Source organism: Rhinolophus ferrumequinum, chromosome X (genome assembly GCF_004115265.2).
Source record: "Rhinolophus ferrumequinum isolate MPI-CBG mRhiFer1 chromosome X, mRhiFer1_v1.p, whole genome shotgun sequence".
Taxonomy (NCBI): domain Eukaryota; kingdom Metazoa; phylum Chordata; class Mammalia; order Chiroptera; family Rhinolophidae; genus Rhinolophus; species Rhinolophus ferrumequinum.
Window position 1 is genome coordinate 46,225,803 of NC_046284.1, and position 17,243 is coordinate 46,243,045.

General features: G+C 41.2%; 1 protein-coding gene across 1 annotated transcript in view; it reads left to right on the forward strand.

Annotated features, from left to right (window-relative positions):
- Positions 1 to 17,243, forward strand: part of COL4A6 (collagen type IV alpha 6 chain) — a 370,097-nt gene that overhangs the window by 164,764 nt on the left and 188,090 nt on the right. The window lies entirely within an intron of this gene.

Here is a 17,243-nt window from a genome sequence, read left to right on the forward strand (position 1 = left end):
CACTTTAGGGTCTAACTGGACAGTGCATCCCCTCAGGCCCTGGTTCATTCTGATTGGCTAGAGCTTTTCCAGTGAAATCCAGCATGCCTGTTCCTCTCCCCACCCCATGACCCTGTCAGTTGTGTTTGTGTATGTGTATGAACACAAATGAAGGGAAATGCCTTCCTGCACTACCCAGTAATGTCTGGTGTCAGCTTCATCCTTAAAATAAAGTGTGGGCGACAAGTGCTACCTGGTAGGGAGCCAGCTCCCTCAGATCACTTTCTTCTCTTCCTAGAGCCTTTCATTCATAAACTCATAGGGAGCTGTTTTTAAAAGGCAAATGCACATTAAACATGGGACGAGACTCAGCTAGGCATAGTGTGTGTGTGTTTAAATTTCAATGAATAGATTTTGTTTTAGAATTACACAAAGTAAAGCCAGACTCTGTAATATTAGCACAAAGTTCAGAACCTTAGGATGATGCTAAAGGGAGGCCTGACTTAGTGGAAAAGCACTAAGGTTTTGAGTCAAACCTGTGCCGCTCCCTAGCTGTCTGACCTTGGGTAGACAAAATATCAACCGCTCTAAACCTCAGTTTCCTCATCTGTGAAATGATGGTGGTAATAGCGCCTACCTCACAGTATAGTTGGGAGAATTCTGTGAGCTAACAAAAGTGAAGTGCTTAGCCAGGCACATAGCAGAGGCTTAATAAGAGGTAGCCATTATTGCGAATATGGCCTCAGGAATAAGTCTGATCCAGCCAAAGAGGCCTCTCTGGGTTTCCGGACCCTGAGGCCACCAGTAGGGAATCAAGGTTGTTAAAGGGCACCTCAGCATCTTGTGTAATTTTTCCCTTCTGGAAATTTAGCTTTGCACTGAAAAGAGAAGTCTTTGAGTCTTCACTTTGTCACTTAACTAGCAAGTGACATCAATTCTCTGATAAGTTTTTTTTTTTTTTAATAAGGAAAATGGACATAAAGATTCTTCTTTTGTCTGTTGCAAAAGTAGTTATGAGGATCATGTATGGAGAATGTTCAGAAAGCATACAAACAGCATAAGAAATATTGTAAGGTCAGTAAAGCAATATTGATTTTTTAAAAGGCAAAAGAAAAAAAAAGGTACCTCTCTTGACACTCTTCCTGACTCATTAATTTCAGGCTAATTCCTAGAACTAGTGGCAGTGGGACGAGAGGAAAAACACAAGAGACAGAGAGTGAGGATAGCTGGTTTCTTACCCCAACTCTGATACTTCCTATGTTGAGGAAATCACTAACAGCTAAACTTCTGTTTCCTCATCTTTAAAATATGAATGAGTCATTGAGTGAGCACCTATTAGATACCTGTAGGCATAATATTAGATGTTGTGATTATAAATAATACCAGCTAATATACACTGAGCATAATATATATACCAAGCACTTTGCTAGGGGCATTATTTCTAACCCCACAAAACCCTATGAAGGAAAAATATTATTATCCCTATTTCATAGTTGAGAAAATTGAGACTTAAAGGGTTTAAACTGATTTGTCTATAGTGAAAAACCCAAGGTCTTCTCAGAGGAACTTACTGTCTAGGAGGGTAGGTGAAGATAAAGCAAAACCATTGTAATATTGTATATGTGTGTATGTCTCTACACATCCCCATTTGCTTTTCTACTACAAATCTGAAAGAGGTACATCTAAAATACTTCTTTCAGATTTGTAATAGAAAAGCAAATGAGATTTGGTATAAAGGTGTTTTAAAGAAACCTGATGTTATTAAAATAGAATAGTTTTGTTTTATTGTGTGAAACCAGGAGTGAGTGGCCATTTCAACAACATTTACTGAGCTAATTCACGAAGTACTTATATTCCAAGGGCTGTCTTGTTTTGCACTACGCAGAGTCTTAACAGATCCCAGCCTCTTTACAGCACAACCTCTTTTTTCTTCTGAAAAGCGGAAACAATACTAAAACCCGCACATTTCTTCAACCTCAGCAGGATCAATCATCCATTGATTCTACTACCTTTTTTACTGCCTGTTACCGACTGCCTGTGCTCACTTCCCTCTTTAAGAAGCCTAAATTCCATGGTCCATCATTACAATTACTTTTTTCCATATACCTCTGAATCCCTTTCCCACCTTTTCCTTTATCATTCTCACCTAGCAGAACCAAACCCTGGTTAAATCCAACCCTTCTGCTGATGTGCATCTATACCCACTCAGCTGAAAAAGGCTAAAGAAAAACACAATGTTGATAACTGGTGTTCCTTTAAGTCCATGACCACTAACCTCAAGTGGGCCCTTGGAGCTTTCTTGCAGTCCTACCACATTTCCCTAGTTCTCCTTCCTAAAATTGCTCGGGTCCAGATCACCACATTGCTAAATCCATTGCTATGTTCTCATACCTCATCTTAGTTGACACATCAGCAATTTAGCACAGTTTATCACCCTTTCCTTCTTGAAATACTTTCTTCACTTGCCCCCTCTCTATGTTGGCTGTCTCCCTACAATGCTGGCTACTTCTTCTCTGATACCTGCTCCTATTCTCTTAACATTGAAGTGCCTCAGTGCCCAACTCTAGGATGTCTTTTCTTTCCTTTGTCTACATCCACTCCCTTAGTGATCTCTAGTTCTGCAGGTTTATGTGCGTACCAGTGGTGGCAGAAATGGTGCTCGCCAAATAGTTCCTGTTCTCTCCTACCTTACATGCTGTTAGGTTGTCAAATGTTTGTAGTTCTTGCTAAGGGGAATATGAGCCTGGTCAGGGGCAATAAAGAGCAAGTACTAACATCAGAGGTGGTAGAGTTGCTGGACAAAAACAGCCTGGAAATCCAAGTCACTTTTGGAAGAAAGCCACTAAGAAGAGCTGCCTGGATTGTGACATGAACAAGAAATAAAGCTTAGTTGTGTTAAACCACTGAGATTTGGGTTGTTACCACAACACAGTTGAGTCTATACTGATTCAGGCACCACATGTATATCTCTAAGCTAGCCATCTCCTTCAAACTCCATACTGCCATAACCAGCTATTCTTCAATTTTTTCCATGTAGATGTCTAATTGACATCTCAAACCCAGAATTCCTGATGCCCCCACAAGCCGGCTCCTCCAACAGGTTTCAACATCTGAATAAATGACAATGTCATCTTTCTAGTTGCTTAGTACAGAAACCTTGGAATCATCTTTGACTTCTTTCTTTCAGTCACAGCTCACATCGAATCCAACAGCAAATCCTATCATCTCTACCTTCAAAACATATCCAGAATCCTCCCACTTCTGCAGGTCTCTACAACTGCCCCTCTAGTCCAAGCCACCATCATCTTTCTGCTGAACTACCCTGACAGCCTCCTGGATAGCCTTCCTGCTTTAACCCTTGCCCCACTACAGTTGACATAGTAGCTAGAGTGATCCATCTTAAAAAGTAAATCAGTAGATGCCACTCCTATGTTCAAAACCAGTCAACGTTTTTCCAAAGTCAAATTTCTTACAGTGGCCTATAGAATCTCACATGACCTGTCTCTGCTACACCTCTGACCTCATCATCAACCCTAATCCCCTTATTCACTCCATTCCAGCACTCTGGCCTCCTTGCTACTCAGCCAAAACATCAAGCATGTTCTCTTATTTACTGCCTTTGCTCTTCCCTTTGCCTGGAACACTCATTCCCCAGATTACTACGTAGCTTACTCCCTTACAGAGGTTCTCAAACTTTACTGTGCATAAGAATCACCTGAAAGGCTTATTAAAACACATATTGCTGGGCTCCATTATAAAGTTTATGATTCATTAAGTCTGGGAGGGGGCAATAATTTGTATTTCTAACAGGTTTCCAGGGTTGATGATGCCGGCCCAAGGACCATTGCTTTGAGAAACACTGATCAGAAGTCACCCTATGAACAGATCTTTCCCTGACTTCCTGTAAAATAACAACATGACCCCAACTCTTTCATATCCCTCTTACCTTGCTCTATTTTCCTCCATAACACAAATCATCTGATAAATATGGATGGAATATTTATTTATTTACTGTTTGTCTTTCCCTCTGGATTGTAAACACCATGAAAACAGGGATTTGGTTTCATTTGTGGCTGTATGATACCACCTCTATCCCCCATGTCTAACACAGTGCCTAGCAAATAGTAGGTGCTTAGTAAATATTTGTTGAGTGAATAGTCAAAATAAAATGTACATTCAGCTTTCTGTGACCCAAGATTCTGGAGGAATTGTTCACAAGGAATAGTTCACCTTTGCCAACCATTCAACCACTCTGACTAAACTGCTCTTACATTCTATCTCTCACTTCCTGAATTACCTTTTGTGTCACTGTCATCCCTGCTACCATTCATGCCCCAAAGCACTAGCGATGCCTGGAAAAACATACTAGTTTGTAAAAGGGACACTGTGGTGTGACTCTATTTCAGGAAACCAAAGGGAGAGGGAGAATCCCAAGTGGAGCTGATCTAACACTTAAAATCGATTGTTCTGAGAGCAATTATTTCATAGCCTTTTACTGAATACCTGCTTGTGCAAGGGCTACAGAGAAGAATAAAACAGTCTTGTTCCTGGTCTGATGGCAGAACCAAATAGAATGAGTCACATATGGCAAAGTACCATTAGCAAAAAGGAGGGAGTAAGAACTTCTGCCTGAAATTGCTGAGAGGGAAAAAATGGGGAGGGGGGGGACGTCTTCGCCAAGAATATGGTATTTAAGCTGGGTTTTGAAGAATGAGTAGAAGTTAGGTTTGTGGTAAATGGCAAAAGGGGTAGGGAAGGCATTTTATACAAAAGATCCAACATCAGCAAAAGGAGAGCTGTGTGTAATACTGGTGACATTAAAAATATTTTATAATCAGTTATACAAAGACATTAACAAATCCAAATGGGTATCCTAATCAAGCAGAATAGACAGCATTCATAGTTAAACTGGCATGTCTATATCGTAGCATACCACTTGATTATCAGCCCCAGAAAGAGACCAGAGTGTTACAGAAATACCTGAGGCACAACTAATATTAATGTAATAATAGCTAGCACTGAGTGCTTACTATGAGCCAGGCACTGTGCTTTGCATGCTTTCTCTTACTGAATCCTCAACCCCTATACAGTAAATATTGTAAAATACAGTAAAATAAGGTATGCTACCTCAGGTAATGGCTAGAACACAGGTCGCCTCTCTAACACTGTGGGAATATACAAGAATATACTAAGAGGTATAATGTCACTTATAGACAATATTGTTTGGTTGGAAAAAAAAAATGAGACTGTCAGCCATGCAACCTAAGGAACATTGCAAGGACTGTCCCACAGCAACATACGACACTTGCCCGATGTGTGGGACATATAGCGTGTGCTGTGTCTTTTCACTAAGCTGGAGGGGTCATGGAAGAAATGGAACTTGACCATGGCCTTGAGATGTATGGAATAGTGGGAAGAGTATGGAATTAGGGTTAGAAGTGCTAGCTAGCACTTCTACTAGCTAGCAGTTTGACCTGAACCAAACTAATTCCCTTCAGTGGTCTCATCCATAAAACAGGTGATTTTGATTAGACTACTGGTTCTCAACAGAAATACCCTACCTCCATGAGATATTTTGGAAAATGTCATGGCTTTTTTGGTTGTCAAAATTATTAGGGGAGGCTCTTAGGTAGGGGCCAGGAATGATAGGTATTCTGTACACTACAAAGAATTGTCTTGCATGCTGCCCTACACTTACCGTGTTTCCCTGGAAATAAGACTGGGTCTTATATTAATTTTTGCTCCCAAAGACGCATTAGGACTTATGTTCAGGGGATGTCATCCTGAAAAATCGTGCTAGGGCTTATTTTCCGGTTAGGTCTTATTTTGGGGGAAACACGGTAGAAGACCTCTGGACATCCATGGAGGTGAAAACTGTGTTTGTAATTACCTGAGCTGAGAACATAACTGAATTTTACATAGTGAAATCAATTTTATATAGTTTTATTGTTCATTAAAACTATCCAGTAAATAAATGAGAGATTGAACTGTTTTTTTCAGAACTTAACCATGAGTTACTCACCATTTCAGAGAATCACCACACTAATAGTAACTCCATTCATGGCATTTGAGTCACCAATACCATATCCCAGTGTCATTCTGCTTCAGCAAGCTGTCACATTCATGGTGATTCTGTGTCGAGCTGCTAACCTCTGACAATTTCATTACATCTTCTAATATAGCCATGTATGAGCATTTACATATTGAAATATATAGTGTTTCATTATAAATGACTTTTTTTCTGAAATACAATTATAGCAGAATATGTGTATTTTAGATTATTGCTTACATCTTTATTATAACTTATTCCTATGAATTTCTTTACAGGACAGAAAGAAAAAATAATAAATACTTATAATGAAAAATGGTGTGCTGGTCTGATAGAGTTGCCGAACCACTGTATTAGATAATCTCTCAGAGCCTTTCTAGTTCTAATTTTCTGTAGGTATAAGGAAGGATTGGATTTTGAAATGAAGGGGGAGAGCATTCCAGGGTGGGAATGAGTAGGGATTGGAGTGACCCCAGACAAACCAGGATAGGGCACAGACTTCCTCAGGGCTTGGTCTTGTCATGATCTCTGGAAGCTACTCCTTTTATCCCTCCCCCTACCCCCTCACTGTAATTGAAGACTCCTGGGGGAACTGCCAGGGCTGGCATTACAGGAAATTGCTTGTGACCAGGGGGCTTCTCTGGTTACTTTCCTCAGGGACAGAGGACAGTAATGGTTTCCTGTGTGTTAGCTTGGTGTCTTTGCCTCCCGTACTGCCAAGTTCCCAAGAAACCACAGCTTCAGCTTCTTACATTTTTTTTTAGCTCCTGTTATTGGGATTTTTCCTTTACCTTATTCAGCTCCCTCAACTCAGGCCTCCTTGCTCCATGCTAGAGATCTGGAAACTTTTCGTCTATGATAAATAAGTTGTATGGGGCACCCAAAAGTCATTGGAAGTAGGCCATAGCTCCGAAGAGATACCACTTCAACCTTGGCCACACCTGTTGAGTCCTCTCTCTTTGAAGGGGATGACTTTTATCATTGAGTAACATATTGCTTTTTCTTCTTTTAATTACATGTGCTCATTGAAGACTGTTTGAAAAGTACAGAAATATATGGAGAAACAAGTACAAATTATCCATTATCCCAAGAAATATAGTACTCAACATTAGACAAAATGGCAGCATAGGTGAAGGTTAAATTCAGTGCTATTCTGTCTCTCTGTTCTCTCTTCTATAATAGCCCCCAGCTGTCTCCTACTGCAGTACCTCTTGATCTCACCCTTATGAAAACTTGCCTGTCCTGTATACGATAAAATGGAGGGCATACTGGAAAATGTAAAATAGCACTTATCATGTCAAAGGCATATAAGAGAGATAAAATATATCAGGAAGGTGTTTGGAATCTAAAATAGCAATATTTTGTCATAGCTCTGCCATCACTACCTTATTACTGAGGTGTTGTGGTGATAAAGTGTTGTGGGACTATCTAAAAGATAAGAGACCATCCGAGAAATTCACAGTGCTTCCTGGGAATTAGGAAAAGGCTCACAGTACAAAGAGGCAAGAATGGTGAAATGTGAGGCTGGTTCATAAATATGCTTTTCTCTTTTGGAAAAAATAGCCAACATTAAACAAAAAAGTTGGATGATACTAAATCCATCCCAGAGCTAAAGCTCTTGTTACAGATAATAGAATTTATGTTTTGCTTTTATTCCAAGGTAGACAGTGTCAGAATGGCAGTTTCCTCATTTTTTAGCTCTTACATTGAGGGTCTGGTAAACAGAAGGCATAGAAAAAACTAAGGAATAAGGGTTAAGGTCCAGACTTTGGAGTTAAGTAAGACCTGGGTTCAAATCCCAGCTCCATTCATATGATCATCAAACATTCTATATGTGCCATCCAATGTATTAGACATTGGGAATACAGTGTTGGACAGCATAGGCAAGGTCCTTATTAACATGGAGCTTACATGGAGCTCCTCTAGTGGGAGGAGGCAGAATGTTTAATGAGGAAAAAATAACATAGAAACATGATTGGAAGTAACTGGGGGCTACCTTAGGTTGAATGGTTAGGAAAGGACTCTCTGAGAATAAACAAACTGAGACCTGGATGATGAAAAGAGGCCAGCAATAAATAACACCAAAGGGAAGGACATTCCATGCAGAACTAACAGCTAAGACAAAGGCCATGAGGCAGAAACAGGCTTAAGTTTTTAAAAAATGGAATGAACACCAGTGTGATTGAAGCAGAGTGAGCCAGAGAGAGAGTGAGTAGATGAGGTTGGAGAGGGTCAGCACATGTCAGGTCATGCGTGGGCCTTGTATAATTCAGCAAGTAATAATAATCATTTTTTTTTAATTTATTTTTAATTTATTGGGGTGACAATTGTTAGTATAATTACATAGATTTCAGGTGCGCAACTCTGCATCACATCATCCATAAGTCACACCGTGTGTTCACCACCCAGAGTCAGCTCCCCCTCCATCACCATACATTTGATCCCCCTCACCCTCACCCCCCCCAACCCCCCTACGCTCTGGTAACCACCAAATTACGTTCCCCAGATTAATTTTCAAACCCCGTGGCCATCCTGTGGTCACCGACTGCCCTCCAATCCCCTCACCGTCCCCCCCACCCCCCACCCCTCCCGCCCATCTAGCAACCCTCAGTTTTTCCTCATTGTCTCCCAAACTGTTTCTGATTAGTTCATTCACTTATTCTTTTCTTTAGAATCCGCAAATAAGTGAGATCATATGGTACTTATCTTTCTCTGTCTGACTTATTTCACTTAACATAATGTTCTCTAGATCCATCCATGTTGTTGCAAATGGTAAGATTTCTTTCTTCTTTATGGCTGCATAATACTCCATTGTATAAATGTACCACAGTTTCTTAATCCAGTCATCTACCGATGGGCATTTTGGTTGTTTCCATGTCTTAGCTATTGTGTATACTGCTGCAATAAACATAGGAGTGCATAGAGATTTTTGAATTGAAGTTCTGGATTTCTCCGGATAGATACCTAGGAGTGGAATGACTGGATCATAAGGTAGTTCCATTTTCAGAATTTTGAGATACCTCCATACTGTTTTCCATAGCGGCTGCACCAGTCTGCAATCCCACCAACAGTGCACAAGCGTTCCCTTTTCTCCACATCCGCGCCAGCACTTGTTGTTTGTTGATTTATTGATGATAGCCATTCTGACTGGGGTGAGGTGGTATCTCGTTGTGGTTTTTATTTGCATTTCTCTGATGGTTAGTGAGGTTGAGCATTTCTTCATATGTCTGTTTGCCATCTGTATGTCCTTTTCAGAAAAATGTCTCTTCAAGTCCTCTGCCCATTTTTTAATTGGATCGTTTGTTTTTTTGGAGTTGGGTTGAGTAAGTTTTCCATAGATTTGTGATATTAATCCCTTATCAGATATATCATTGGCAAATATTTTTTCCCATTCAGTAGGATCCCTTCTTGTTTTATTGATGGTTTCCTTTGCTGTGAAAAAACTTTTTTAGTTTGATATAATCCCACATGTTTATTTTTTCTCTTAGTTCCCTCGAGCGAGGGTGTATATCAGTAAAAATCTTACTCCGGGTAATGTCTGAGAAGTTTCTTCCTATATTTCTTCTAGGTATTTTATGGTTTCAGACCTTACATTTAAGTCTTTAAGCCATTTTGAATTTATTTTTGTATATGGTGTAAGGAGGTGGTCCAACTTCATTTTTTTGCATGTGTCTGTCCAGGTTTCCCAGCACCATTTATTGAATAGCCTGTCATTACTCCATCGTACATTCTTGCTTCCATTGTCGTAGATTAAATGGCCATATAGGCGTGGATTTATTTCTGGACTCTCTATTCTGTTCCATTGATCTATGTGTCTGTTTTTATGCCAGTACCATGCTGTTTTGATTACTGTAGCCTTGTAGTATAATTTGAAGTCAGGTATTGTTATACCTCCCACTTTGTTCTTATTTCTCAAGATTGCCTTTGCTATTCGGGGTCTTTTATGGTCCCATATAAATTTTAGGATTATATGTTCTATTTCTGTGAAAAACGACGTTGGCAGTTTGATAGGAATTGCATTGAATATGTATATTGCCTTAGGCAGTACGGACATTTTAACTATATTAATTCTTCCTATTCATGAACATGATATGTGTTTCCATCTATTTATATCTTCCTTCATTCCTTTCATCAGTGTCTTATAATTTTCTGAGTATAGATCTTTTACTTCTTTGGTTAAATTTATTCCCAGGTATTTTATAGTCTTTGGAGCGATTGTAAATGGGATTGTTTTTTTAATTTCTCCCTCTGATGTTTTATTATTGGTATATACAAATTCAACTGATTTCTGAATATTAATTTTGTATCCTGCCACTTTACTAAATTCATCTATCAGCTCTAATAGCTTCTTGGTGGAGTCTTTAGGGTTCTCTATATATAGTATCATATCATCTGCATACAATGATAACTTTACTTCCTCCTTACCAATCTGGATGCCTTTTATTTCTTTTTCTTGTCTGATTGCTGTGGCAAGAACTTCCAGAACTATGTTGAATAGAAGCGGAGATAGTGGGCATCCTTGCCTTGTTCCTGATCTTAGGGGGAATGGTTTTAGCTTTTCCCCATTGAGTATGATGTTAGCTGTGGGTTTGTCATATATGGCCTTTATTATGTTGAGATAAGATCCCTCTATTCCCACTTTCTTAAGGGTTTTTATCATAAATGGCTGTTGGATTTTATCAAATGCTTTTTCTGCATCTATTGATATGATCATGTGATTTTTATTTTTCATTTTGTTAATGTGGTGTATCACATTAATAGATTTGCGGATGTTGAACCACCCCTGCATACCAGGAATGAATCCCACTTGATCGTGGTGAATGATCTTTTTAATGTATTGCTGAATTCAGTTTGCTAATATTTTGTTGATGATTTTTGCATCTATGTTCATTAAAGATATCGGCCTGTAGTTTTCTTTTTTTGTGGTGTCTTTGTCTGATTTTGGGATCAGGGTGATAGTGGCTTCGTAAAAAGTGTTTGGGAGTCTTCCCTCCTTCTGGATTTTTTGGAAGAGCTTGAGGAGAATTGGTGATAATTCTTTTTGAACGCTTTGTAAAATTCACCTGTAAAGCCATCTGGTCCAGGGCTTTTGTTTGTTGGGAGACTGTTGATTACTGATTCAATTTCCGTGGTGGTAATCAGTCTATTCAGGTTTTCTGTTTCTTCTTGAGTTAGCCTTGGAAGGTTGTACGCCTCTAGAAAATTGTCCATTTCTTCCAAATTGTCAAATTTGTTGGCATATAGTTGCTCATAGTAACTTCTTAAAACACTTTGTATTTCTGCAGTGTCCGTTGTCACTTCTCCTCTTTCGTTTCTGATTTATTAATTTGGGTCCTCTCTCTCTTTTTTTTAATGAGTCTGGCTAAAGGTTTGTCGATTTTGTTTATCTTCTCTAAGAACCAACTCTTGGATTCATTGATCTTTTGTATTGTTTTTCTGGTTTCTATTTCATTTATTTCTGCTCTGATCTTTATTATCTCCTTCCTTGTGTTCCCTTTGGCTTATTTTGCTGTTCTTTTTCCAAATCCCTTAAATGTGAAGATAAACTGTTGATTAGTGATGTTTCTTGTTTCTTTAGGTAGGCCTGCAAAGCTATGAATTTCCCTCTTAGGACTGCTTTTGCGGCATCCCCTAGATTTTGGGTCGTCGTGTCTTCATTTTCATTTATCTCGAGATATCTTTTGATTTCTTCCTTGATCTCCTGCTTGACCCATTCATTATTTAGTAATAAGTTATTCAGCCTCCATGAATTGGTGTGTCTTCCAGTTTTTTTTCCTGTAGTTCATTTCTAATTTCATAGCATTGTGATCAGAGAAGATAATTGGTATGATTTCAATTTTCTTAAATTTATCAACACTTGTTTTGTGGCCTAACATATGATCTATCTTGGAAAATGTTCTATGTGCGCTTGAGAAGAAGGTGTATTTTGCAGCATTGGGGTGAAATGTTCTGAAAATATCGATTAAATCCAAGTGGTCCAATGTATCATTTAAGGCTGTTGTTTCCATATTGATTTTCTGTCTGGAAGACCTGTCCCTTGTGGTCAGAGGTGTGTTGAAGTCCCCGACTATAATAGTGTTACTGTTGATCTCTGCCTTTATGTCAGTCAGTACCTGTTTTATATATTTAGGTGCTCCTATGTTGGGTGCATAGATGTTTACTAGGGTTATGTCCTCTTGTCGGATCGATCCCTTTATTATTATATAGTGCCCATCTTTATCTTTTAGTATGTTCTTCATTTTAAAGTCTATTTTGTCAGAAATAAGTATTGCAACTCCAGCTTTTTTCTCGTTTCCATTTGCATGAAATATCTTACTCCAACCCTTCACTTTCAGCCTGTGTGTGTCTTTTGTTCTGAGGTGAGTCTCTTGTATACAGCATATACAAGGGTCTTGCTGTCTTATCCAGTCAGCCACCCTATGTCTTTTGATTGGAGCATTTAATCCATTTACATTTAAAGTGATTATTGATAGGTACATAGATATTGCCATTTTTAAATTTGTAGTTAGGTTGTTTTGATCTTTCTTCTATTTACAGAAGTCCTTTTAGTATTTCTTGCAATGCTGGCTTGGTGGTGATAAATTCCTTTAGCTTATTTTTTTCTGGAAAGCTCTTTATCTCTCCATCAACTTTAAATGATAGCCTTGCTGGATAAAGCAATCTAGGTTGTAGGCCTTTGTTTTCCATCACTTTCAGTATCTCCTGCCACTCCCTCCTGGCCTTCAATGTTTCTGTAGAAAAATCATTTGATAGTCTTATGGGAGTTCCCTTGTATGTAACCCTCCGTCTTTCTCTTGCTGCTTTTAGGATTCTCTCTTTGTCTTTAAGCTTTGCCATTTTAACTATAATGTGTCTTGGTGTGGACCTGTTTGGGTTAATCCTGGTTGGAACTCTCTGCACTTCCTGGACTTGTATGTTGGTTTCCTTCATCAGGTTGGGGAAGTTTTCAGACATTATTACTTCTAATATGTTCTCAATCCCTTGCTTGCTCTCTTCTCCTTCTGGTATTCCTATGATGCGCATGTTGTTGCGCTTGATGTTATCCCAGAGGTCTCTTAGGCCATCCTCATTGTTTTTTATTCCTTTTTCTTTCTGTTCCGTTTGGGTGATCTCTGCTACCTTGTCTTCTAAGTCGCTGATTCGATCCTCTGCTTCATCTAGCCTGCTGGTAATTCCTTCAAGTGAGTTCTTAATTTCGGTAATTGTGTTCTTTAGTTCCAACTGGTTTTTCGTTATGATTTCTACATCCTTCTTTATGTTTTCTCTAAGCTCGTTTGTTATGATTTCTACATCCTTCTTTATGTCTTCTCTAAGCTCCTTAAACATTCTTATCAACAGTGTTCTGAACTCTGTCTCTGAGAGTTTGGTTACGTCTGCTTCATTTGGTTCCAGTTGTGGAAGCTTCTTCTGTTCTTTTATTTTGGACGTGTATCTCTGTTTCCCCATTCTGGCTGACTCTCTGTGTTTGCTTTGATGTATTAGGTAGATCCCCTAGAGTTCTTAGTTCTTGCTAGGTTATCTTATGTAGTATGTGTCCTTTATATTTGACTCGCACCACGTCGTCCTCCTCTGCGTGTGCTCCAAAGGTGAGTCTTGTGTTGTGTACACTGTCCCGTTCAAGAAGATCTTTAATTGCTTCCCGCTAGTGAGCAGATGGGGTCAACTCCTGGGCTGACCTGCCGTGAGACTTGGCTCTGCCCCCCGCAGGGCACTCTGCTGCGTGAGGGTTGACCACCCCCAATGTGATTTGGCCTCTATGGGCTCCAGAGCCTGCCGAGAACCCCCTCTAGGTGTGTGACCTGCAGGTCAAACCCGGCTGCACTCCGATTTGTTCTGGAGTTGGCCCCCGGATATGCTGAGACCCGTGCCACCCAAGCTGGGCCCCGGCAGGGAAGTCCCAGAACAAGGCAAATCACCAAGCACAGCAGCAATGACAACAGCAAAGAAAAAAAAAAAAAAAAAAAAACAGCCGATAACCCCCGCTCGACACAGGCAAAGATATCAAAGATACAAGAGAAAGCAAAACAAAACCAAGCAAAGCAAAACAAAGCAAAACAAAAAGCAGCGACCGTCTCGGCCTGAGCCCACCAAGCAATGACCAGGTTGTCCTCTGCTGTACCAAAGAGCCCCCTGCTTATTGCGCAGACAGAGCCGGTCACCTGGTGCTCAGAGAGACTTTGGGACTTCAGACTTAAAAGCGTGGGCCTGAGGGGTCTGGATGATAGTCTCCACAAAGTCAGTGCAGCTTCTGCCCTTGTCCGCACGTATGCACACCGAAAGTAGCACCACCAGTCCTTTGTCCAGAGCTCCAGAGTCCTAGGGCACTCCTTCAGTGTGTGTGTATGGGTGCGGGCGGGAGATTTCTGATCTGCTGACCGTGCCTCACAAGCTGGGCCCCGGCAGGGCAGTTTCAGAACAAAGCAAATCACCAAGCACAACAGCAACAACAACAACAAAGAAAAATATCAAATACGTTCACATGCAAAACCACCTGATAACCCCCACTCGACAGAGGCAAAGATATCAAAGATATAAAGACAAAGCAAAACAAGACAAAACAAAGCAATACAAAAAGCAGCGACAGTCTCGGCCTAAGACCTTCTCTGCTGTACCAAGGAGCCCCCTGCTTATTGCGCAGGCAGAGCCGGTCACCTGGTGCCCAGAGAGACTTTGGGACTGCAGACTTAAATGCGTGGGCCTGAGGGGTCTGGATGATAGTTTTTACAATGTCAGTGCAGTTTCTGCCCTTGCCTGCACAACTGCACACTGAGAGTGGCACCACCAGATACGTGACCAAAACTCTTGAGTCTTAAGGCACCTCTTCAGTGTGTGTGTGTGAATGCGGGCGGGAGATTTCTGATCTGCTGAAAGCCCAGAGCTGCGCCTGCCTCACTGCTGATCTCCGGGTGCGTCTCGGCAGCTGCACCCACCCCACCCTAGGCAAGCCAGGAAGGGTGGGGGCTGTGGATGGAGGGGTTTTCACTCTCCCAGCCCAGCCGTGCGTCGCCCTCTTCCCGCAGGCCAGAAAAGGTGGTGGCTGGGGGTGGAGGCGTCTCTTCTCTCCTAGCGCAGCCAAAATCACACACACTACCCAGTCTGCCTGGGTCAGGGCTGCCCGTCAGGCATCCCAAAGCCTGAGCCTCAGATACCACTTCTCCGTTCAGGGGCCGGTTTAAGTCTCTGGAAGGGCGGGGTAGGATTGGAAGAGCAGGGCGGGGGGGGAGGGGCCCAGGTATGGAGACTGCGCCCCCGTCCGCCGCAGGGCGTGCCGCCTTCCCGGCGGGAGAAATCAGCCGTGGGACGCAGGGAAAGAGCCCACCTCCTGGTCCCCGCGCTCTCCGCTCCGCCTGGGATCCCGTGCGTGCCCGGCTCAGCGGTTTTCGGTTTTCGCCCCCGCCAGCTGAGGCTCCGTTGGGGGCTGGGCTCTCCCGCCGCTGCCGGCCGGGCGCTCTCACGCCGCTCCTCTTTTTCCTTTCCTTGCTCGTCCAAGTAGCGTACCTTCAAGAATTTCTTAGCTTCAAGTAATCCACGAATCTCCCCACTATTCTGTGTGGTGAGCGAAAATTTCTTTGATGGGTTATAGGTCCCGTTTGCAACAAGATCCGGAGGAGAACTCAGAAAGTGCGCCTTGCTGCCGCCATTCCTATGACGTCAGCCAATAATAATCATTTTAATATAGCATAGAAGAAAAGGAAGTTGGAGAGTTTGAGGGATAATATACAATACCAGCTGAGGAATTTAGATCTGACTGGGCTCAAGGGTATCACTGTTAAGGGTTGATTGGTGTTCTGAAAGTGGAGCTTGAGGGGAACAATTCTCAGAGCAGAGTACAGGGTGGTCATTTTCATGTATCATTACATTTCTAGCACCCGAATTTCTCCCAAGTTCTCTGCTACAGCTACTGCTTTCTCAGTGAATACAAATACATAAGTCCAGTGGGACACAAGGATATATCAAGGGTATATGAGGTGTGATCAAACAATATGTCTAAACAAAATTTATTACAGTAAAAGACACATTGCTATTAATCCCCCTCAAAATACTCCCCCTCACTTCAAACACACTTATCCGATCATCGTTCTTGCCACTTTTTGAAGCAGTTCTGGAAGTCCTCTTTCGTGAGTGTCTTTAGTTGCACTGTTATGGCTGCCTCAATGTGCTGAATCATTTTGATTTTGGGGAAGAGCCAGAAGTTGCATGATGCCAGATCTGGTGAATGAGGTGGATGAGGACACACCATAATGTGTTTACTTGATAGAAATTTCCGTATACCAGAAGCGATGTGTGACACGGAGCATTGTCATTATGGAGCATGATTTATGGCACACTTTAAAATACACCTTCTCTCAACCATAGCTCACACCTGACTAACTGCACCAAAAAAAGTTGAAACTTGTCACATACTGTTGTTAAGGTTCATCGTGCCGCTTCCTGTATTGAAGATCCATTGCCTTTCCGTTGGATGGCACTTGCCACAGCATTCACTGCATTTTTTGATCACAACGGAAAGGCTCCGTGACACACATCACTTCTAGTACAGCAATTTCTGTCAAATAAAAACATTACGGTTTGCCCTCATCCACGTTGTTCATTGGATCTGGCACTGTGCAACTTCTGGCTCTTCCCCAAAGTCAAAGTAACCATGAAAGGTAAAGGTTTTGAATCGATTCAGGACATCAGTGGCAAGAGCGATGGGATAAGTATGTTTAAAACGGGGGGCGGGGGGTATTTTGAGGGGGTTAATGGCAATGTGCCTTTTACTGGTAATAAATTTTTAAAAATGTAAACGTTTACCATATTTTTTTTTTATCACACTCATATTTCCAGCCCCATGTAAGAAAATTCTCTTGTACTTTGTGACTGGAATTTCTACCAATGAGGGGGTATCTGAGTCACAAACCAATTACCAAACTGGCTAGTTAGTGAGGTATAAGAGATCTGACAATTAAGTTCAAGAACTTGTTGCAACGATGTTTGTAACGTTTTTGATATCAGAGGGATTATTCATTATGAATTTGTACCAACTGGACAAACAGTTAACCAAGTTTACTATTTGGAAGTGCTGAAAAGGCTGCGTGAAAAAGTTAGACAACCTGAACTTTTCGCCAACAATTCATGGCTCTTGCATCATGACAATGCACCAGCTCACACGGCACTGTCTCTGAGGAAGTTTTTAGCCGGGAAACAAATAACTGTATTGGAACACACTCCCTAC